General features: G+C 29.6%; 1 non-coding gene across 1 annotated transcript; it reads right to left on the bottom strand.

Annotated features, from left to right (window-relative positions):
• Positions 1-6,821: 6,821 nt before the first annotated feature.
• LOC139903609 (small nucleolar RNA R71) lies at positions 6,822-6,928 on the bottom strand. Its single transcript, XR_011778419.1, has one exon. It is a non-coding gene; the product is annotated as a small nucleolar RNA R71 (small nucleolar RNA).
• Between the last annotated feature and the right edge of the window lie 453 nt (positions 6,929-7,381).

Genomic DNA, 7,381 nt, shown 5'->3' with positions numbered 1-7,381 from the left:
CTGGGAACGAGAAGATTAGATGAAGAAGAAATACCCGCACTTATTTCCAGAAGATACGTCAACACCTCCAACTGCTTAAAATTTCGGGACGAAATTTATTTAACGGGTAGGTACTGTAGTGACCCGAACTTTTCCATGTTTATATATATATATATTAAATGAAATTGTTATTTAAATGATTAAGTGTTTCCAACATGTTAATCAATCAAACTTGTTAAGACTTGATTAGTTGAAATAGGTTTCATATAGACATTTGACCACCCAAGTTGACCGGTGATTCACGAACGTTAAAACTTGTAAAAACTTTATGATGACATATATATGGTTATATATATAGTTAACATGATTTTATGATAAGTAAGTATCTCATTAGGTATTTTAACAATGGGTTATATACATAAAAAATGAGACTATTAAATTAAGAAACTCGAAAACGATATATATAACGATTATCGTTATAACAACGTCTAACTAAGTACATATAAATCATATTATGATATTGATACACTTGGTTAATTATGTTAAATGATAAGTAAATATATCATTAAGTGTATTAACAATGAACTACATATGTAAAAATAAGACTACTAACTTAATGATTTCGAAACGAGACATATATGTAACGATTATCGTTGTAACGACATTTAACTGTATATATATCATACTAAGATATATTATTGATAATGCTAAAAACGAACATATATTTCATAGCATTATCCCTCAAGAAAGACAAGCTTTTAGTTGCAATTGTTCTATTTACAAGTGATATTCGTTTAAATAATAAAAGGTGAAGACAAAAGACAGATTCGACGAATTGAAGACGCAAACGACCAAAAAGCTCAAAAGTACAAAATACAATCAAAGTGGTTCCAATTATGGATGAGAAACATCTCAAAATTACAAGAGTACAAGACGCAAAACGCAAAGTGCAAGATATTAAATTATACGCAAGGACGTTCGAAAATCCGGAAGCGGGACCAAAGTCAACTCTCAACGCTCGACGCAACGGACTAAAAATTACAAGTCAACTATGCACATAAATATAATATAATATTTAAATAATTCTTATAATTATTTATATATTATATTTATTTATTAAAACGTCGACAAGCAAAGAAACAAAAATCATGTGAGCTGCTACCTACCCCCATGCGATCGCATGGCCTGGAGGCACAAAAGCCATGCGATCGCATGGCCCTGAAATCCAGGCCTGGTCCTATAAATTCGCGTGTTTTGGCTCAGTTTATATATCATATATCCATCTCTCTATCTATACGTAAATATATTTATATTTATATTATAATTTTAATTTTAATTTTAAATTCTAATAATAATGGTATGTTAGCGAATGTTGTAAGGGTGTAAGTCGAAATTCTGTCCGTGTAACGCTACGCTATTTTTAATCAATGTAAGTTATGGTTAATGTTATTTTTAATTTAATGTCTCGTAGCTAAGTTATTATTATGCTTATTTAAGACAAAGTAATCATGATGTTGGGCTAAAAATATTAAGATTGGGTAATTGAACTTTGTACCATAATTGGGGTTTGGACAAAAGAACGACACTTGTGAAAATTAGACTATGGGCTATTAATGGGCTTTATATTATCTAAATGATACCTCGTTAATTTAATATATAGACTTATAATTTGACGTATTTATATATAACCACATACGCTTGACTGGGCACTGTGGGCGGGATATCTATAAATACCAATAATTGTTCATTTTACCGGACACGAAACTGGATTAATAGTTAGTAGACTTGTTGAAACAGGGGTGGATTACATTCAAGTGTAATTGTTAACAAAGTAGTAAAACCTTGGTTTACGCGCAGTTGATAACCTGGTGTATTCATTAAACAAAGTATTAAAACCTTGTTACAATTCGAATCCCCAATTAGTTGGAATATTTGACTTCGGGAATAAGAATAATTTGGCGAAGACTTCCGCATTTTATGATTATGACTGATGGACTATTATGGACAAATCCGTATGGACATATTGAATAATCCAGGACAAAGAACAATTAACCCATGGGAATAAACTAAAAATTAACACGTCAAACATCATGATTATGGAAGTTTAAATAAGCATAATTCTTTTATTTCATATTTAATTGCACTTTTAATTATCGCACTTTTATTTATTGTCATTGTATTTAATTGCACTTTTAATTATCGTACTCTTTAATTATCGCAATTTTATTTTATCACACTTTTATTTATCGCAATTTCATTATCATTATTTACTTTACGCTTTAAATTAAGTCTTTTATTTATTTAATATTTTACATTAGGTTTTAATTGCGACTAAAGTTTTAAAAATCGACAAACCGGTCATTAAACGGTAAAAACCCCCTTTTATAATAATAATATCACTTATATATATATTTGTATTTTTATAAATTTAAAACTAATATAGCGTTAAGCTTGTTTAAGAGTTCCCTGTAGAACGAACCGGACTTACTAAAAACTACACTACTGTACGATTAGGTACGCTGCCTATAAGTGTTGTAGCAAGGTTTAGGTATATCCATTCTATAAATAAATAAATATCTTGTGTAAAATTGTATCGTATTTAATAGTATTTCGTTGTAAAAATAATACTATTTCCTAGTACACCTCGCACACATCAAGTATTTTTGGCGCCGCTGCCGGGGACAATTCTGCTTAAACGCCGGAAGCGCAACGCTATATATAAAAAAAAAGATTTTTATTAATTTTTAGTTTACTTTTATAAAAATACGTTTTAAATATACAAAAATATAAAAGAAAAACAAAATATATATATATATATTTAAGAGTTTGTTACATATATATATATATATATATATATATATATATATATATATATATATATATATATATATATATATATTTATATATATAATTATAAAGTTTCTTTATTTTTATTTTAATTTTTAAAATTAAATTTTTATTTAAGTTATATAAATATTATATATATATTTAAAACAGAAAACTGAAAAAGAAAAATATAAAAAAAACTCTCGGCCCGATCACTGTAGCAGCCCAGCATTTGGCCCGGATCCAAGGCCCATGCGATCGCATGGCTCCAGAAAAGAAAACTCATGCGATCGCATGAGTTGACTGGACAGGCCTGATACCTTAGCTGTATCGAATTAGGGTTTTAATTAATATTAATTATTAATATAAACCCTAATTAGGTTTTTAGTTTTTAATTATTAGTTTAGTTTTTATTATTAATTTGTATTTTTAGTTTAATTAGTTTTATTAAATTATAAAATTAATACTTTTATAAAATAAATAATATAAAAATAATATTTTTATAAAAATTGTACTTTTTACAACTTTAAGATTATTTTTATATTTTGTAACTTTTAATTTATTTTAGCGTAATATTTGTATTTTTCGCTCGTATTTAGTTTTAAGTTATAGTTTTTGCCATAGTTATTTTTATTTCTAGATTTTTAGACTTTGCCGTAAAATCCCTTAAGTGCTTTTTCTTTAGACTAAGATTTAGATGCTTTAGAATTTTGCGATGCCGTTTTTATATTTTAGTACCTTTTTAAGTTATTGCCATTTGGGATATAGAATTTCTTTTAAGCTTTAATATTTTTAGACGCAACTTTTAATTTTTAGTTTTTAGTTCCTTTTTAAGTTTCGACGCGCTACATTCTTATTTTTATTTTTCGACTTTTTATTTTTCGAAGTTTTTCGACGCGCTCTTTTTCTTTCTTATTTCTCGACATTCTAGTTTTAGGACTTAGTTTTTTTTTTTTTTTCTATTTCTTCTCTAAAATTTCTTTAAATTACGAAAAATTATTTTAAGCGGTTAAATTGATAGACATCAAAATTTTCTGGTTCGTAGTAATAGTTGGATTTGTACGTGGACCGGGTTATTGGAGCCAAACAGTACTCAATTATATTGAGACCAAACGAATCCTGCCCCTCTGCTGCATCTTTTGGCTATTCAAAACGTGGGCAAAATCAGAAAAGTCTATTAATTTGATAACTTATATAATTTTTCTTATTTTTATAACTAATAGGATATTCAGTGAATGCACCGAGCAAAACGTTCACCACCTTTTGTACGTTCACCACCTGTAACTCGATCAAGACATCTAGCAAATATTGTCGCCGTTGATTTTTCTTTAGAATCGTCATCCAGTCGACCAAGTACTCCAATTCAAATTTCCAATAATCCATTTTTTGAACCCGACCTCACAATTGAGAATCTGGAGAATATTCAGGGACAATTCATAGATCCTGAACCATTAATCTTTCCTCCGGAACCACCAATCATTCAAACAGAAATTGTTGAGGAACCTACCATTAAATCAGAATCCTATAGTGATTCAGATTCGACAAATTCAATCATGGAGAATCTGGAACCTCTAAGTATGGAAGACTGATGTGCGCAGAGGTGTATATGAAATAGCTTATATTTTACTAGGAAAAACTATTAAATAAGATACAATTTTACACAAGATATTTATTTATTTATAGAATGGATATACTTAAACCTTGCTACAACACTTATAGGCAGTGTACCTAATCGTACAGTAGTGTAGTTTTTAGTAAGTCCGGTTCGCTCCACATGAAAAAATCTTTAAACAAAGCTTAACGCTATATTAGTTTTAATTTATAAAAATACAAATATATAAATAAGTAATATTATTATTATAAAGGGGGGTTTTTACCGTTTAATGACCGTTTTGTCGATTTTAAAACTTTAGTCGCAGTTAAAACCTAATGTAAAATATTAAATAAATAAAATACTTAATTTAAAGCGTAAAGTAAATAACAATAATGAAATTGCGATAAATAAAAGTGCGATAAAATAAAATTGCGATAATTAAAAAGTACGATAATTAAAAGTACAATTAAATACAATAACAATAAATAAAAGTGAGATAATTAAAAGTGCAATTAAATATAAAATAAAGGAAATTAAATATGAAATAAAAGAATTATGCTTATTTAAACTTCCGTAATCATGATGTTTGACGTGTTGATTTTTAGTTTATTACCATGGGTTAATTGTTCTTTGTCCTGGATTATTTAATATGCCCGTCTGGTTTTTGTCCATAACAGTCCATCAGTCATAAATATAAAGTGCGAGTGTCCTCGTCAAATTATCCTTATATTCGAAGTTAAATATTCCAACTAATTGGGGACTTAAACTGTAACAAGGTTTTAATACTTTGTTTAATAATTACACCAGGATATCGATTGCGTGTAATCCAAGGTTTAATACTTTGTTAACAATTACGCCAAGTGTCCTTGTACATAATTTCACCCCTATTTTAATAATTCCATAGACTATTAATCCATTCCCGTGTCCGGTTAAATGAACGATTATTCGTACATATAAATATCCCTCCCATCGTGTCCGATCGAGTGTATATGGTTATTTATAGGGACGTCCAATTGTAAATCTTTATATTAAAATTAACAAACTATCATTTAGTTAAACAAATATAAAGCCCATTAATAGCCCATAGTCTAATTTCCACAAGTGTCGTTCTTTTGTCCAAACCCCAATTATGGTACAAAGCCCAATTACCCAATTTTAGATATTTTTAGCCCAACATCATGATTACTTTGGTTCAAATAAGCATAATAACAACTTAGTTACGAGACATTAATTTAAAAAAGGAGAACATAACTTACATTGATTATTTAACGCGTAGTGTTACACGGACAGAGTTCCGGCTTAAAAACCCGTAAATAACCGTTACATAACCCAAACTAACTAATATAAAACTACCCTATAGTATATATATATATATATATATATATATATATATATATATATATATATATATATATATATATATATATATATATATATATTATATATTTATTTATTATTTATTACAGAGTATTATTATTATTATTTTTTTATGTTATTTAAACTCGGCAGAATGCATGGCCTTTTATAGGCATTTCTGATTTTTGCAGCTCCGCGAGTTGCGGCATTTTAAGCCTGCAAACTCCGCGAGTCGCGGAGTTTGAAAATCCAGCTCACACAATTTTGGAACCTTTGCTTGTCGACGTTATTAAATAATAATATAATATATATATAATTTTTAAGAATTATTTATATATTATATTTTATTTATGTGCATAGTTGACTTGTAATTTTTGCACCGTTGCGTCGCGCTTTGAGAGTTGACTCATGTCCTGGTTCCGAATTTTCGAACGTCCTTGCGTACTATTTTATATCGTGTACTTTGCGTTTTGTAACTTGTACTCTTGTAATTTTTAGACGTTTCTCATCATTAAATTGAACCACTTGGATTGTATCTTGTACATTTGAGCTTTTTGGACGTTTTTGTCTTCAAATCTTCGTTTTCGCCTTTTGTCTTCGCACTTATTTATTTAAACGAATATTACTTGAAAATAGAACAATTGCAACTGAAAACTTTACATATCGGAAGGATATTGCTACTAAATATATGTTCATTTGGAGCACTATCAAAGACCGAATGAGAGCTAAACGCACTGGCCAAGGTCACGCAATTACTCAACCTGACATTAATGCGCCAGATTATGAAATCAAAGGACAAATCCTACACATGGTAACAAATCAATGCCAATTTAGTGGTGCACCGAAGGAAGATCCAAATGAACATCTTCGTACCTTTAATAGGATCTGCACTCTATTTAAAATCAGAGAAGTGGAGGATGAACAGATATATCTCATGTTATTTCCCTGGACTTTAAAGGGAGAAGCCAAAGAATGGTTAGAATCGTTACCTGAAGGGGCGATTGATACATGGGACGTTTTAGTTGAAAATTTTCTTAAACAATTCTTTCCAGCATCTAAAGCCGTAAGACTTCAAGGAGAAATTGTTACATTCACACAGAAACCAAATGAAACTCTATATGAGGCATGGACAAGATTTGGAAAATTGTTGAGAGGATGTCCGCAACATGGTTTAGACACTTGTCAAATAGTACAAATATTCTACCAAGGATGCGACATCACTACACGAAAAGACATAGATATAGCAGCTGGTGGTTCTATTATGAAGAAAACAGCAACTGACGCTTATCGTTAGATCATCTAAAGCAGCTAGAGCCGATTCTAGCCATGACTTAGATTCCATTTCCCTAAAGATAGATGTTGTCGAGAGACGAATGGAAAAGATGACAAAGGATATTCACTCAATACGAATTAGTTGTGAGCAGTGTGGAGGACCACATTTGACAAAAGATTGTCTCAGTATTGAACTAACAATGGAACAAAGAGAGAATGTTTCATACATAAACCAAAGGCCTGGAAATAATTATCAGAATAATTATCAACCGCCAAGATCGATCTACAATCAAAATCAGAACTATAACCGAAATGTTCCATACAACAACCAACAAGGTCCAAGTAATCAACAAG

The sequence above is a fragment of the Rutidosis leptorrhynchoides genome, chromosome 3 (assembly GCF_046630445.1).
Source record: "Rutidosis leptorrhynchoides isolate AG116_Rl617_1_P2 chromosome 3, CSIRO_AGI_Rlap_v1, whole genome shotgun sequence".
Classification (NCBI taxonomy): Eukaryota; Viridiplantae; Streptophyta; class Magnoliopsida; order Asterales; family Asteraceae; genus Rutidosis; species Rutidosis leptorrhynchoides.
Note: the sequence above shows the minus strand (reverse complement) of the source record. Positions and strands in the feature narration are given on the sequence as shown.